At 38.3% G+C, this 17,920-nt stretch overlaps 1 long non-coding RNA gene across 1 annotated transcript; it reads left to right on the top strand.

The window, feature by feature from the left end:
• Positions 1–11,774: 11,774 nt before the first annotated feature.
• On the top strand, positions 11,775–12,871 carry LOC149919791 (uncharacterized). Its single transcript, XR_016470823.1, has 2 exons — positions 11,775–12,721; positions 12,812–12,871. It is a non-coding gene; the product is annotated as an uncharacterized LOC149919791 (long non-coding RNA).
• The last annotated feature ends 5,049 nt before the right edge of the window (positions 12,872–17,920 follow it).

A 17,920-nucleotide genomic window follows, 5' to 3' on the forward strand; every position in this document is an offset into this window, starting at 1 on the left:
GAAAAATCTACAAAAATCAGGGCCTTACAATTTCACAGATATTTCTGTGATAAAACAGTGGAATTTTGTGGTTCTTCAAAAGTAGTTTCCTTTTGATTTGAAATATGGGCTGTTTTAAATATTACATACAATACAATGTGACACAATTCAAGCAATTATGCAAATCATTTTCTTAAGTATAAAACACTGGGATCCATACAACAGTACTTTGGCCACCCCCACTGAATGGAAAAAAATATAAGATTCTGCTTAGAAAAGATAGTGTCTGAAGATAGTGTCACATTTCTCCATTCAAAAAACTAGGGAGTTTCTACACTTTGCAGTCTTTTCTAGCAGTTTCATATATGGGAGTATATGCATAGGTACCTACATCATCATAGATGGTATAGTTTCTCCTGGGGGGAAAAAAAAAAACAACTTGCAGTTTTTGGAAGAAGGGTCAGGATACTCAGAAAGAGTATAAGGATATCAATAGCAAGAGTAAGGCCAAGGAAAATCTCCTGTCATTGTTGAATGAGGCAGGGAATGTTATCACTGAGGAAAAGGCTGGAGTCATCAATGCTTTCTTTACTTCTGTCATTTATAGATAGGCCATTTATCCTCAAGCTACTCAGCCCCCTAAGATGGAAGACAGTGATGGTGAAGTAAATCAACCCCCACAATTCAGGAGAAAACAGCTAGTGGCGCCTTCTACTTCACCTAGACCATCACAAGTCTATGGGACCAGATGGAATCCACCTGAGGGTACTGAGGAAGCTGGTGAAAGTGATAGCCAAGACATTTTCCACCATCTATCAGAGGTCCTGCTCAACTGGAGAGGTTGCAGATGATGCTTACTAATGTGACACCCATCTACAAGAATGGTCTGAAGGAGGATCCAGGAAATTACAGACCTGTCAGCCTGATCTCTGTACTGGGGAAGGTCATGGAGTATATCATCTTGAGTGTGATGATGTGGCATGTACAGGACAACAAGGGGATCAGGCTTAGCCTATATGGATTTATGAAAGGCAGGTCATATTTGTCCAAACCAATCTCTTTCTGGGACCAGGTAACCTGCCTGGTAGATGAGAGAAAGTCTGTGGGTATAATCTACCAAGATTTTAGTAAAGACTTTGACTCAGTTCCCCACAGTATTCTCCTTCAGTAGCTGGCAGTCTGTGGCTTGAGCCATATACGACTCACTGGGTAAAAAACTAGCTGGATGGCCAGGCTCAGAGAGTGGTCATGAATGGAGTTAAATTCAGCTAGCAATTAATCACTAGTTGTTTCTGGGACTGACTCTGTTTAATCTTTATTGATAATTTGGATGAAAGGATTGAGTGCATCCTCAGGAAGTTTATAGATGACAAGAAACTGGGAGGAAGTGTTGATCTGCCTCATGATAGGAAGGCAGTACAGAGATATCTGTATATGCTGGATCAATGCAAGGCCAGTTGTACAAGCTTTAACAAGACTAAGTGCCAAGTCATGCATTTTGGTCACAACCAACCCATGAAGGTTTGAGGCAGAGTGTCTGGCAGGCAGCATGGAGGAAAAGGATCTGGTGTTGCTAGTTGACAGCCAGGAAAACATGAGCCAGCAGTGTGCTCAGGTAGCCAAGAAAGCGAATGGCATCTTGGCTGCCATCAGAAATAATGTAGTCAGCATGACCAGGGAGGTGATCATTCCCCTGTACTCTAGTGAGGCCACGCCTTGAGAACCTTGAGTACTGTGTTGAGTTTTGGACCACTCACTACAAGAGAGACATTGAGGCCCAGAGCATATTGAGAGAAGGGCAGTGAAGCTGGTGAGGGATCTGGAGCACAAGTTTTATAAGGAGCTTCTGAGGGAACTGAGATTGTCTGGAGAAGAGAAGGCTAAGGGGAGGCCTTATAGCTCCCTACAACTGCATGAAAGGAGGTGGTGATGAGGTGGGGATTGCCTCCTTTCCCAGATAACTTGAGATAGGACAAGAGAGAATGGCATCAAGTTGTGCCAGGGGAGGTTCAGATTGGATATTTGGAAAATTTTCTACTCAGAAAGAGTGGTGAATTATTGGAACAGTCTACTCAGGGTGGTGGTGGAGTCAGTGTCCCAAGAGGTACTCAAGAATTGTATAGATGTGTTACTGAGGGACATGGCTTAGTGGACATGGTGGTGATGGGTTAATAGTTGGACTAGATGATCTTAAAGGTCTTTTCCAAACTTAATGATTCAATGATTCTACTATTCTTTCTTAATGCTCTTGGGGACAGGGAAGAGGGTGAGGTTCTAGACACAAGTTATTACTTCCTTTTACTTCCAACTCTACTCCCCACCCCCATCCTGATTCTAAAAGAAATTGACTTCAAGAGTAAATACAGGTACTCAGCTCCTCTCAGAATCTGGCCTTTACTCAGTTTGATAGTAAATTTTTTCACAGTTTCAATTATTCCTTATTTTAGTACTATGAGGAGTAGTATCCATCCACTAGAAAGGAACAGTGAGATTGTACTGGGTTAGGAAGGTAAGCAACTGACTACTTTGTTCACAGAAACACTTTCTCCCCTTTACAGTAATGGAATATTTCCCCCCCCCCCCCACACACACACCTTCCCTCACCCCTTCTTGTGAAAGGAAAGCCAAGCATGAAAAAGCTTTGAGTGGTGAAGTCTGAGCAAAGTTTCCTGTGCTACAGAGACACAGACGCACATGAAATGGCCAATAATTCTGTTTAAAATCTCATTTAGTAGAAGGGAAGATGACAGCCCATCTTTTACTAGGGATTGACTTTAAGGAAGCGTATAAATATCTTCTCTTTGATGCTACAGCATTTTTCAGTGCATACATTCATACGTTTGAAAACATTTCCACCTTATTAAACTTTCCTCTAATAGGCAGATTATTAATTCACATCAACAAAGCCTAAACAGTCCACTCTTCTCTAAAATGTAAATGATCACAGTCCAGATACTGGCAGAAACAGAGAAACAAAAGCTCTCCATCCCAAACTGCTTTAGGTCTGTCAGATTCTCAGGTCAATCTTAAGTGTGATAAAACTAGCATAACTTTTGCAACTGTGAGACTGCATAATGTAGATCTGTGGTCTCCAAAGCGGGGTGCATGCTTCCCAGGGATTGCACAAGATACTGGAAGAAAAGATTAGTGCTTCAGTAGTACATGTGTATAATTTATAAACAAATAAAATTCACATGCTCAAAAATACATCCTCATAAGTTTTTACTGACAGAGATACATAATAAGAAATCTTTGGAGAGTGACAATACAGATAATCATGTGAATAATCAAACATTCATTCTATGGGCATAGAATTCCACAAAATATTGAGGCATAAATATCCAGACAGAAAAGCAGATCTCATAATATGTAAAACAAAATAAGAAGATGCACTTTTTAAAACAATGGTCAGAATAAAAAATCACATTCCATCTCAAATTTCCTCACTGTGCAAAAAACATGTTGAATCCTGAAAAGAGATGGAATGTGCAGGGCAGATCTCATTAGCCAAAGAGAAATAAAAAAAGACCCTTGTGAATAGCTGAGAAGGATAAAAGGGAGGGGTGACTCTAAGACATGGGAAATTGATTTTCAAAAGAAAAAAGGGAGAAAAAGGAGAGTGAGAGTGGGAGAGGTGGAAGATAGAGACAGAGAAAGCAACATATATACAGAGCAATCGTAAAAGACAGGGAAAGAAATGGTAGGAATGAGGAGAGGAAGGAGCTGGGAACAGCAAATAGAAGGGCAGGCAGAGGAAAGAGTAAGAAGGATACATGAGAAAATACATTTTATAAGCAGTTTTGAAGCAGAATTATTTTCAGTGGATAAGTTCTGCCTCAAGAAGGTTGTTTTCAGGGGCAGGTTTATCAGGATTTTAAAATATCTCAATTTTCCTTCACATATTTCTAAAAAAGAATCATACCAATCAGATTTGGTAGGTGTAAACTTAAACCTTACTATACTCTTCTGGATGTCATATATTTATGACCTTGTTTTGTTTGTTGCTTTGTTTGGTAATGCACAAATGTACTTTCTTCTTAAGTAAGCTCAGTGTAGAAAGAAGGGAAACTTACAGAAAATCAATACTACTCAAGTAGAGAAGCTTAAAAGTATAAGCAGACTGGAAGGCAAACCAAGAGGAAGTGTGAAAGAAAAGAAGCTGCAGCTTTGGCTCTTGATAGCCATTAGTAGTCAGGCACTAATTTCTATATTTTTTTAATTTTTATCATGAACAATGAGACTTTCTATGAACAAGGAGACATCTTAAGGGTTTCAGTTTTCCCTTGAAAGAAGTGGCATGTTTCTGCTTATACAGAGCAGATGTTCTCTGCTTTTATCCTTCTCTACTGTCACTCATTTCTGCCTAGAGCATTTTATCCTGAACTTCAATGGAAGTGAAGTTAAACTCGAGATGGAAGGAAAAAACAACAACAATCTACATTAGCTAAATGTGCATGTGCTTGTGTTTTTTATTAGTACTGTTGTTAAGTACAAGTATCAGTTTCGAGGATGAAGAAAGAGCTAGACTCATGCCTGTCCACTGAGACCTAGTGGTTGATTATACAGTCAGCCTAGTTCAGTGTTAGGCCTGGGCACTTCGGGTATACTTATTTAGTTCTGTATAGATTTTCAGTCCAGCTGGGTGAGTTCAATACTGCCTGCTGGCTTTTTACTTGAATGCCCAGACCTAGTAAATTAATTTAAAAGTTCAGAAGGACATGAGACGCTACAGGGATTCTGAAGCTGCAAATGGAGGAAAATAAATAACTAAAAAGCCCAACAGTTAGGGCTCAGGAACAGAAACATGCAATTGTGTGACAGATCTGTCTATCTATCTATCTATTTATCTATCTATCTATCTATCTATAGCTTGTGCATGCTGTTACTAAAGCCTTATGTCATAGTTTTATGATTTTTGTAATCGGTATTTCACATCATAATATCATGTAGTACACTGGGAGTGAAAGAGTTAAAGCTCCATTTCCATGGGTGGTCAGTATTTCTGGGTACCTGGTTCTCAGAAGAGAAAGACTATATAGCTCTGCAGTTCTGTTTCAGTTTTCCACTTAGAGAGAAAGATAAAGCTGCTTGTGAGTCACAAGATTGCCCTTCTTTTACTTCTCATCTCTGTGGTGTGTGCTTCCTACCCATCTTTCTTTCAGCATTAGAGTAAGACCTTCGGTTTTGGACACTCTCTCTCATTATTTGATTTATTAGCTTCAATTCCAATTATATTGTATTATATTGTGTTATTTCACATTCCACTATCATATTTAGTTTAGTTTAGTATCAGTTTTCTCCCTTAGCTCATTGTCGCTGTTTTGTTTTTAGGCTTGTCTCCCTACCTTTTCTCCTTTTTCCCTTCCCCTCTACTGGGTTGTAGGTCTCTGTTCCATTAGTCATGGAATTGGGCTGCACTAGGCTGAACTGTGACTCTTTATGAATTCCCTAGAAGATATGAATGTATAGGTATATATTTTAAGAGGTATTTATTGCAGCTGCACTCTTTTCTGTATTCTCGCAAGCACTTGAGATTAGCCTTTTCTATCTGCTGATGTTCTGTCTGTTGATGCATGCTTCTAAGTTTAGCTAGATTTAGTTGTGTTTTCCCTTTAGAGGTGTACAGTGTCCCTGATCCTTGACCAAGCATGAAATTTCTAATTTCTGTTGAATTTCTGAAGTATAGAGACTACAAATTCTGGTTGAAATAGCATAGACAAAGTTTGGAAATATTCCATACTTAGAACTGATCTGTGCTAGATTCAGGTGGTTGTTAGTAATATGAAGAATGACTCCAGAAAGCTGCCTGAAATACCTAAAAGCTCTGTTTTCTGCCACATGCTTATGCTCAAGCAGAACAAATGGAAAAAGAGATATGTAGACAGATGGGAAAATCACTTTTTAAAAATGTGTTGGGATTTAACCAAAATTGCCCAGCTGAAAAAATCCCATAACATAGAACATTTTCTTTGAAGTCCAGTTCAAAATAAGGAAAATAAATCACTAGAGTTGAGAGGGTGAGCAGAAGAGGCTTAACACTCTCAAGAAGCTGAAGGGTCAATAGAACTGATGTTCTGTAAGATAATGTACCAAATTACTGCTTTTCTTTGGATCCCAAACTAGGTAGCTTGCACAAACCTGCGTCACAGTACAGGGTCTCTGGATCCAAATTATAGTATGGGATTATACAAATGGCTACAGTCTCAGTTTCACTTTTGGCTGAAGAACTGAAAAGGGATAGAGGACTATAAATCCAGTTTGGATTGGAATGAATTTTTTTTTTTGAGAGAGAAAAAAATGGGAAAATATTAAGCTTAAAACAGTTCATTTTGCTTAGTATGAGTCACTCCATTTAGCTTATTTGTTTCAGATGTCCTTCAGAAAAGGAAATCTATGGTCACATACATAAAGCTAGTCTCAGACAAATTATTTTATGAATAGTACAAGTGTGTAGCCTGCTAATTTGTCTGCTCACTTGCATCTTGGTTCCAATTTCTTCCCCATTGAATGACTATTTGCTTGGAAGGCATGGAAACATCTTGACAGAAGACATTGTGAATTTCTCTCTTCACTCATCCCACATCCCATTAACAGACTAGCATGCTCAGAAGCCTAGCAGTAATGATATGTTTATTTAAAAAATGTTTAAAATCACCTTAGTAAAAAATGGGAACTGCTTTTAAGGTTGCGGCTCCGCAAACATTTCAGCCCCAGAAGAGTACAAGCTTCTGCCAAGACAGACAACCTTTCTTTCTCCTTTTTTCTGTCCTTATCATTTATCTGAGTTATATAATATTGAGGATCTCATAATAACTATGGATTTTCACTACCCCTTGCTCTTGCAGTCTGTGACTAAAACTATACTCTTCCCACTGAAAATACAAGTAGGAAAAAAGGAGTCAGAAATCCAAGAAAGTAAATCTCAATTTACAATGCTTCCAGAAATTGCTGAAATTTCATTGTTTGTTAAATCTGCTAAACACTGGGGAAAAATACCATCCAGTTTTAACCAAAGTATAAATGGAAAACAGCAACAACAACAACAAATCTCTTATAGATTAGGTGGCATTACTGCTGAAGGTGGGTAGGCAGCTACCTTGGGAGGCAGCAGTAGGAATGAACAGCCAACTCTGTTCATCATGTTGGGGGAATTATCTTATCAGATCTCCTGCTTATCTTCCCAAGTGCTTGCTAAAGGAGTCCAGGCTGTAAGCAGAAAGAACACAGATCTGTGATAAAAGATAGGAAAAAAAAAATTAAAGACAAACAAAGGGAGAATACATGGATCTCTCCAAAAGAAATACCTCCATGCAAACTGTAACAGCACAAAAGAGTGCAGTAACACAGTTTGGTAAGGCAAATTCTCAGCTACAAAACACTATTTTTCAACATGTTCACCAATACTAGCTATGCATTTTTATCTGTGATGACAAGAGCCTGCATGCTGTGCTCATTAAAATCTGCACCAGCTGTACATGGTCGTCTGGAACATGGCTTGTTTTACACGTCACTGTCACCACTCACTACCCATCACCTCATTTTACTATCATCCACTTTGAAGTCTCCAGAAACCTTCAACAGGCTTCAATGAATGCTAATGAGTGCAATTTTTTCTGCATGGAGGTATTCAATGACACACCTTTGTTTCATATGCACTTTTGTGTCAGACACAACTTTGTGTCTGCTGCTGTCTGTCGCACAGCAGCAAAATGTGACGGAATATTGATGGGAAGGTTTAAAATCTACAGCTGTACCACAGATATCTGCCTCCGATATCATGGATCAAAATAATAAAATATGAGGCATTTCTTCCAGCTCAGCCCTCATACTTTGGAGCTAGGTCTCAAGGAAAATAACGTCAAACAGAATTCTTTGAGAATGGGTAAATTTTTTTTTGCTTGTGCTGAAGTCTGTATTTCAGAGAGGCTACAGTTAATACGTGGAAGATCTAAAATTTTCCTGTTCCTTCAAAAGATCTTTCCAGTTCCTTCAAGTAGACTTTTAGTTCGCTGTGGATGTAAAATCACTCAAAGCACGTAACTGAAGGAGTGCTTTCGAAAATCCCGTGTTGTGTCTAGAGGACTTCGCTTTGGTTTCTGTTTCCTAACAGTGCCACTCAGTGGAAATAAGTGACATTGCTCCTTAGCATCTAAACACGCCAAGGAACACTGAAACATGAGAAACGGGTATCATAACTCAGTGTCCTGTTGATGCTTCAGATGAGCATCATTTACTGGAGGGAGCAGTATAAACACACTGTGTACAAATTTTATTTATTTTTCTTTTAGTAATTTCATAGAAAAATAAAACTAGGAAAAGTGCAAACCCTCTCTAAAATTAGGTAGCAACTCTCTTCCAATACCTGTGCAATTATGTGATTCTACAATTCTATGATTCTATGTGCTGAATGTATCCTAATTCTCCATGTAGATGAAATCTATGTATCTACTATGTCTCTTATGCAGCTCTGGTTTCTACATGAAGGAAATACTTTTATGAAATGTAAGACATTGACAATGAGCTCTAGCAATGATCTTCTTCCAGTATGATGACCAGGAATGGAAGATTGATCACAGGACAGAGATGGGTATAAGGCTAAACTTATGAACTCTTTCATAAATAGAGGCCCTTCAGATCTCAGTAAAACCAGACATTTTTGCCTTCTGAAAAAAATCAGTTGCTGTAGCTCAACCATAAAACATATTTAAAAATTTCAGTGGAAGATAACTTAAAGCCTAGAACCATCATTTTTTTCCTGAATCTATGCCTGGCATAACTGTCTGATTCATTCAAAACTGAGAAGGGAATAAGATACTGATAGGAAAAGCTCATTTTGAGAATTTGTTTTCAGTTAAAATTGCTCTCAGAAATATGGCTTGAATTTTGGGTTGCCCCATGTGGAGCTGGGAGTTGAACTCAATGATTTCTTCCAGCTTGGGATATTCTCTGATTCTGTGAAATGTTAAAAAATTATGATGATGTTAGCATTTGGCCTTTTGAGCTAAGTAGTGTACAAATTGCTAAAGGAAGGTGTGAAGAACTCTAGACTAAGCACTTTAATAACCAAGAGATGTAGGGCTAGAAATCTGATCAGTTATATGTCTTTGCCATATAATCTAAAATTCTCAGCTAATGATGGAATCATCATATTTTTCCTCAGAGGGCAGTTGGATTCTACTCCTAAATCCAGTACAATAGCAGAGATATCTGCTTTAAACAACAACAAAACCAAAAATATGTGAGTTGGCTAAGAGCAAGGTGATGTTCAGTTCTAAAACAAACATGTGGGGTGAAGTGTACTTCTTTCAATGTGAGGCATTTTTATTCAAGAGAGCTATAGCACATCTCTGTATCAGAAACACTAGAGTGTATTGGAAGTGAAAGAATGCCTCTATAGCATGTATTAAACTGGGTACTGGGCTAGTGAGTGTTTTTTTTTTTTTTTCTTCCAGGCTTTGCATAAGAAAAAAACAGAAAAAAACAAAACAAAACAAAACCAAAACCAACCAAACAACCAAACAACAACAACAAAACAAAAACAAAAAACAGGGAAGAAGCAGTTGAATAGAATCATAGAATTATAGAATCATAGAATCATAGAATCATAGAATTGTTCAGGTTGGAAAAGAACTTAAGGATCAAGTCCAACCACAACCTAACCATACTACCCTAACTCTAACAACTCTCTGCTAAATCATGTCCCTGAGCACCACATCCAACCAGTTTTTAAACACATCCAGGGATGGTGACTCAACCACCTCCCTGGGAGCCTATTCCAGTGCTTAACAACCTTCTCCATATAGAAGTTTTTCCTGATATCCAACCTAAACCTTCCCTGGTACAACCTGAGGCCATTTCCCCTCGTCCTGTCACCTGTCATCACCAGTGAGAAGAGACCAACCCCGCTCTCGCTGTCAGCACCTTTCAGATATTGGAAGAGAGTAATAAGGTCTCCCCTCAGCTTTCTTTTCCCTCAACTAAACAGCCCCAGTTCCTTCATTGCTCCTCATAGGGCATATTCTCCAAGCCCTTCGCAAGCATTGTTGCCCTTCTTTGTACCTGCTCCAGCACCTCAATGTCCTTTCTGTATTGAGGTGCCCAAAGCACCTCAATATATATATAGATTTAGAATAATCTACATTATTCTAAAATTAAATTTATTGAAATTCACAGTCATTTATTAAAATATAATCACATTTAGTTGGCAAAATCTGAATACTTTTACTTCTCTAACATGCCTGAGATGACCACCACTTCAGGCTTGGGAAGCTACACTACTCTTCTCCTGTCATGCTTGTGCTATTAACTATTTGCATTCAACCTTTTTAGTTTGGAAAAAGCCTCAATGAAATACCTTTGTGAGTGGGCCTGAGTAAAAATGCTGTAGACCTAAAACCTCTACTGCTAATAGCAAGATTCTGTGAAAGTTCACAACCACCCATTGCTGCACTTCTATGACTCTTATGAACAATGTGCTATTTCTATAATCGTTAAGGATTTTACTATCAGAAACACTTCAACTGTGTCTCAGAATGGCTCATAGTAATACACTTATATCACCATAAGAAAGCACTTTGTACTTGAATACTCATAAAATCAGTGTGCAGGAAGTCTTTATTCACCTCTCCACCTAGATGCTTTTCCAATGCCTTTGTTTCCGTATGTAGAGCAGGTTAATGTTCAAACGTCAATTGTGAGACACTCTTGGTGCTGCCTTAGTTGAAAAGAGTAGCTTTTACATGAAATAGAACTGAAAACATGCTTGCAATAAAAACAAAAAATGGTTATTTAAAATGGATGATTTCCTGATCCTTATTTCATGATGTATTGCTCTAAGTCTGGTAAGAAGATCCTGACAAATGTTTTTGACAATATCCATGCTTGAAACAGTCTAAGCCTTGAAAATGGTAGGCAGCTTAATGTATTAAGGCTGGCTGTATTTGTCATGTAGATGTCTGGTTTCTTGGGGGTACACAAGAGGTTCAGCCTCCTACAAACTCTGAATTAGTGAATGAGGCTTGTTTCTTCCCTTTGTTCACTTTATTCACCTGCTGTTACGTGACAGGATACTGTGAAATAGAGTTTTTTTCTCAAAATTATTTTACTCTGTATTAAATACTTAAAAAAAGTGTTACTGCTATGTAGAATCTTTCTCGTGTAAAAAGTCAAGGCTTTAAGTTTTTGTATTTTTTATACAGCAGGAAAACATTTGCTATTAATCTCTTTGGGATATCTTACAACACAAAACACTCTAGAGAGTTAGGTTATCTGGATTCAGAATGTGGCTTGAAAGAATGACAATGTGGTATTTGAATCTAGATATTCTCCTTGGATTTCAGCTGTTACATTTCTGAAAATCACCTTTTTAGCCCCTGACTCACATAAGCTCAGACAAACGTTCTGAATAGAAAGATATTTCTCTTTCCAGGCTAGATATCTTGACCTTAGGATGCTTTTACAGCATATCTCCCCCACAAGGCAGGTACCTAATCAGCTATTTCACACACTAGCACCCTCATCTGTGTTATTTTGGCTTTGTGAAATCAGTTTCTTAATATCAGCTCTGAGATTTATCCTACAGAGAAGAAGAACTTTTGTATTTTTGAGTCAACACTTTCAAAATTTCAGTCACAAGTTTAAAGATGCTTCTGTCTGGTGTAATAGTCCCTGTTCCTTTTCCATGTAGTTCTGCCCATGCAAAAATAGGAAATATAGCTTAAAAGAATCAGTGTGAACATCCATTCATTCCACCAGATGGTATCCTTTCACAAAAGAAATATTTTCAATGTTAGCATATTTAATTATGGCATTAGTCTCTGGGGCTTCATTTTACAGCTGTAGATGGCAAATACAACTGCTGTGATTACTCCACTACGCATCCAAAATACCAAGGTTGGACTGTGACTGGTCATCTAAACACAGGTTAAAAGATTGTGTTAGAGGCTGCTGTGTCACACAGTCATGGAAGTTGGGCTTGTAGTGTGTACTGATAATGCTAAGACAGCTAAAGGAAAAGAAGTTGTCAGATGGTCTCTTCAAGAACAACCTGAATTTCTTTCATTTTTAGTGTGTGCCCAGGCTGCTATTGAGTTCTTATAAAGCAATCCATAAACAGGATCATGGTTGCTGTCTCTGGTAAGTGTAGCATATGTATTTAATGTGCACATAAAATAGCAGTTTTTTCCTATACTATACTCAAAATATTCTGTAGATCTTGAAAATACATTTTGCTGTTCCCTTAAGTCCATCAGAATCTGTAGGAAGATGGCAATAAACAGCCACAGGAATGTAGAGTAATAGAAATGGCTGGGGCACTGCCGAGTATATTAAAACAAACAAAACAAGAAAAACAGTCTTAAATTGGTTACACTAAAATATTTTTATTCTGGAAAGAAAATACCAGAAAGTAAAAATAAAATATACAAGATTAAATGAAAAGGTAATTTTTGTGTTTCATACTATCCTGAGTATTTTCCATCTGAGTCAGTTTGAAAGTTTCTGTACATTTTCAACAGGCACTCTTAAAAAAAAAAAAAAAAAGTGTTTGCTTGAAATTTCACACAGGAAGAAGCTTGGTTTTCAGCACAGATCTGGCTGCTGCAGAGGTCGTTGCTATTGGCTTAAGGCAAATGGAAGCAGGCCTATATAAATAAGTCCCTTACCAAGGCATGCTCTCTGATTTCTGAGTCAGAAATGAGAATGTGGACAGTTTGGTGCTTGGTCTTGTACTTCTTTGGAGCAAGTGAGGCATCAGCTGAGACATCACGCCTGTTCTGCTGTGGGGAGAATGTAGTCTGCTTTCTAACTGTGTTACTTTTGCTTTGTCTCACAGGAGCTGAGATAACACAAAACTCAAGTCTGGTACTGAAAGAAGATGAGAATGCTACGCTGGGATGCAGTCAAAATAATAATCATGAGAATATGTACTGGTATCTGCAGCAGCCAGGGAAGGGGCTGCAATTAATCTATTATTCATTCGGAGCAAATCAGGAAAATAAGGGTGATATTCACATGGGATACGAAGCTAAGCGGTTAAGCCAACAGTACTTTCGTTTAGATATCATGTCTGTAAAGAAGAACCATTCAGCTATCTACTTCTGTGCCTCAAGTTTGGACACAACACTTCAAAGTCACTTGCTTTCTGTACATAAACTCCTCTCCAGTACCTTCCCTCAGAAGGGAGTAGCTCTCAGCACTCCCAGGATAGCGGTATGTAGGTGAAGTGGCTATTCACAAAACATAGGCTGCTGAGGAGCTGGTCCAGGAGATGTTCCCTTTCATTGCTGAATTCCTCTTTTCTGATCAGCAGTTCATCTTCTATCAGTCATAACAATCCTTAAAGGTGATTAATTAAATCCAGACATAAAAGAAAGGAAATGGAAGTACTGTAGCATACATATGGCTAAATTACTATTCCGCAGACCTCTTTCTTCCCTGATACAGAACAGTTAATTGTAGTATCTGTGTGTTGAAGCCACTGTGCTATTGACTGTGTCTGGAAAGGTTATTCTAATCTCAAGAACTTCAATAGATCTAGAGCCACCAAAAGCGGTGAGAAAACTGGACAAAAGATGACAAAAAGAAGCTAAATAGAACTGTTATGTTACAGATAAGCCATTACAGTCCTGGTAAGTTATATGCATACATGGTGGATAAAAAGAGTAAAGGGAAGTGGCATAAAGTAGTATGCAACCTAAAATGACATCATAATCAAGAAAAATATAGATCTATTTTTATTCAGAAATTGTTTTTACTATGCAGCTGCTGCATATGTTTTACATGTCCTATGTCTATTCATTTATGCATCATACCTATGCCTTTTTCCACAGCCAGATAAGCTGTAAGACAATCTATGTTCATTTAGTTGCCCCTTTCATCCATGGATGAGTTATGAGTACATTTCAGGCAACCTTGTGATGTTTCTTCTTGCAAGTTCTCAAAGTTCTCTTTGATTTTGAGCAAGTCTTAAATGTCTGTATTTTGAAGACAAAAAAAGTAGAAGGAGGAACAAGTAGGATGTGAATGTGATTTTATTTACTGTGTGATTTCTTCTTGATGGAATGTTTCATACATGCACAATGTAAAAACACACACAAATACCTATCAGTGTCTTTCTTGTTAAGTATCCTAAAGCAGTACGCCTCTCTCTGTGTCCTTAATGCTGTTTATTGCTGATGAGGTGTAAGCATTCAATGATGAATTCCTAAATTTTTACAAGCAAGAAAGCACCAAGCAAAGCTCTTGTGATATACCATAAAATCCAACTGCAATTTTGATTGTCCCGGAATAAATAATAAGAATATTCTATTTCCAGTCTGAAGTTTTCAAAGGGCTTAAATAAGGGATGTATGATAGCTACTCTGAAAATAATTTTTCCTGTTTTAATATGTTGTTCCGCTACATCAGAGTGAAAATTAGTGGTAGAGGTTAAACCTTCCTGCCTGTGTTCCATTATATTTTTTTCCCTGTCACAGATGGCAGCAAAGAGGCAGTCTGACAAAATGTTATCTGACATGAAAGTACATATGAAGCAACAGTATGGAATTGAATTCCTTCATTAGGAAAAAAATTGCACCTATTAAAATTTATAGAGTCCTAAAATGGTTTGGGTTGGAAGGGACCTATTATCTATTAAGAAGACCAAACAGTGTATGTTAACACAATGAAAGTTGGACTGTAATGGCCTTTTTTGCTAGAAACAATGTCATCGTGACGGCTGTGAGACATTGGGTCACCTCTGCTGGTGCAGGTTTACATGAGTAAAGCATACAAACTCTTTTTTATCATGGTGAAAATGCATAGCTGATTGTGGTAGCTTTGCTGAAAAATAGTGCTTTGTAGCTGAATTATTGTTATTGTGCTTTTTGTATTTGTTGTAATTTCCATGGAAATAAACAGATGGCATTATTTTCAGTGTGACCTATGTGGAACACAGCCATTTAATAAATACAGACACAGCATCCACATTCTGATGTTATTCTTGTATCAATCCGAATTTTGTGAAATTATACTGTAAGTGCTGTAGGGAAAACGATTATTTGTCAACTGTCACAATGTGATATTTGAAAGATATATCTCAAAGCTGTATCTGCTTTCCATATACCCCAACTTACTCTGCCACAGTCCCAGTACAAGAGAAATATCAATAAATTGGAGACAGGTCAGCTGAACACTACTAAAATGATCAGGGAGCTAGAGAAGAAGAATGCCCAGGGAACGACAAGTTATGCTTAGGCAGTTAATTTTGTTCAGCTTGGAGAGGAGTAGACTAAAGGGTAGCTAACTGTGTGACCTTAATACAAACAGAGTTGAAGTTTTAGAGGGACACAGTGAAAGGGCAGTAGGAACAATGTGTAGTAAGAGAAACTAACTAGAGGTAAGGAGAAAAATATTTCCCCTTGATGGTGCTTCAGCACTGGAAGAAGCTTCTCAGAGAGATCATCACCAAATCTCTGTCCTTGATATTCAGAATTCACCTGGACAAAGCCTTGAGGAACGTGATATAGCTTTTGAATTAGATCAATTTTGAACAGAAATATTTATCGAGACATCTCCTGTAGTCTTTTTCCAACAAAATTTTCATCAAGTCTATCTTGTTTTGTTGTTCTTAAAAAAAAAAAAAAAAAAAAAAAGAAGCAGATCAGCAATCCCCCACAAGTCTTTGTTTTTTTGTGGTTGTTGCACAACAGGAACAGCAGCTGCGCATGCAAAAGCCATCTGCAGACTTCAACAACAAGATTGTGTGATAACAAGACAAAAAAACCCATTGGCTTTCATAAGACTCATATACGTCGCTATTTCTGTTCAGCTGTAATACGGTGAACTGACAGCTGCTCCCTCATGCCTCATCCTGAGAGGTTGGGGTGTTGCTGTGGTAAGAGAGGCCAATGAGTTATCAAAGTATCTTTTTGAGTAAATGTCAAACCACATCCTGTTTTAGCTAAAACTCAACTGCTGTTCACTTAAAGAGGTTTTCAAGCTCGTTTAAGCACACCATCTGCTCTGAGGTGATGGACTTGTGGGTGTAGGCTGATGAAAAACTTGGTGTGAACTGGCAACGTGTGTTTACACCCCAAAAAAACCAGCCATATCCTGGGTTGCATCAGAAGAATTGTAGTTAGCAGGTTGAAGGAGGTGATTCTTCCCCACTACTCCATCCCCCAATATAAAAAGATTATGACGATGTTGGCCCCAAAGCAAGGTCACAAAAATTGTCAGAGGGCCATAGCACCTCACCTATGAAGACAGGCTGAGGGAGGTGGGTTTTTTTAGCCTGGAGAAGAGAGGGCTCCTGGGAGACTCCATAGTGACCTTCTGATACTAGAAGGGAGATTATAAACAGGAGGGAGACTGACTTTTTACTGTCTGATAGCGATGGGACAAAGGGTAATGGTTTTAAACTAAAAGAGGGGAGATTTAGATTAGATGTTAGCAAGAAACTCTTTACTATGAAGATGGTAAGGCACTTGAACATGTTGTTCAAAGAAGTTCTGGATTCTCCACCCCTGGAATTGTTCATCTCTGGGTTGAACATGGCTTTGAGATTTGAAGGTACCCCTACGTACCCATGAAAGGGAGGGATCAGAATTATACAACCTTTAAGGTGTTGTAACCCAAACCCTTCTATGATGATCCTGAAGCAACATTTTCTGCAGAGGCCTTCAGAGATACTTTGCCTGGCTCTATTTTCTCCTTGAAGACCCTGGCTATCCCCTCAGGATCTCTTTGCCTACTAGACCTTTTGCCTTGCTTTTACTTTCACAGTTGTTCTGCTTCCAAAATTCCATGAGTACTCCTATATATTGGCCTGCACTACTCCTGTCCCTATTTAGGATGTATCTATGAATAAAATGTATCATTGTTTTCCATTTATTTGCAAGTGAGGTTCTTCTGAATCACTAATTGTGTAAGTTGTGCCACAAGCTAATATTTTAATGAGATGCAAAGTGGATGAAAGATCTCCAGAGGCACTCTCAAAGATTAATAATCTCTTGGATTTACTGTTTATTCTTCACAATAATCTCCTTGACATATATTTCCCATTTAAGCTTGACACCTACAGCTCTTCCCAGTTGTTATTTTAATCTCCTCTCCTCCTACTTTCTGTCTTTCATTTTAAAAACAATAAACATGATTTAACTTTTCCAAGGAAAATTATCTCATGTTCTTGAGAATTATGTTCTACTTTCATTTTTGTGCTCTCTCCGTTCCTACAGGTACACACTGTGACAATGTGCAGCACAACGGTTCAGTTTGATATGTGTAGTGACATTTAGCAAAGACAGTATTTTTTAAATGTTTGCAAGTTTATATACTGTCCAGGAAGGGGAAAGGGCGTTGTGGTTTATCTTTGAAAATAATACTTGCTTATTTTCATTATTTATTGTTTGGGACAGCACTCACTTTCTTACTCCCAACCTTCTCTTCCTCCCATCTCCCCTCACTCTCTACTATCCATCTCACCCTTCCCTCCCACTTCCTCTCTCCCCCTCGCCCTTCCTTTCCCTCTAGCTCACCATCCCCATTCATCTCTCTCTCTCCCTGCTCCCTTTACCTCCCTTCTTCTTCTTCTCCCTCCCTGTCTTTCTCTCCCCCACCCTCCCCATCTGACTTCTTCCTTCCTGCACCCTCCCTCTCTCCCTCCACATAATGAGAATATGAAGATTTCCTTTTCCTTCTATAATGCCATATGCATTTTAAAATGTGTCATGAGGACCTGGGTTGGAGAACCAAGTTTTCATCTCTAAAAGCACAGTTGTACTTCTTTCCTACATCACCGATTGTAGAGTCAACTGTACCCATTCTGTTCTTAGAGAACAGCAGAAATCAAACATTTCTGTTGTGCTATCATAGCTTTTAAAGGAAAATGCAGAAAGCCTTATTAAGGATAGACTTTTATCAGAAGGTAATTTTGAAAGGAAGTCAAAATAGGTGGAGATTG

Source organism: Phasianus colchicus, chromosome 1 (genome assembly GCF_987193195.1).
Source record: "Phasianus colchicus chromosome 1, bPhaCol1.hap1.1, whole genome shotgun sequence".
Taxonomy (NCBI): domain Eukaryota; kingdom Metazoa; phylum Chordata; class Aves; order Galliformes; family Phasianidae; genus Phasianus; species Phasianus colchicus.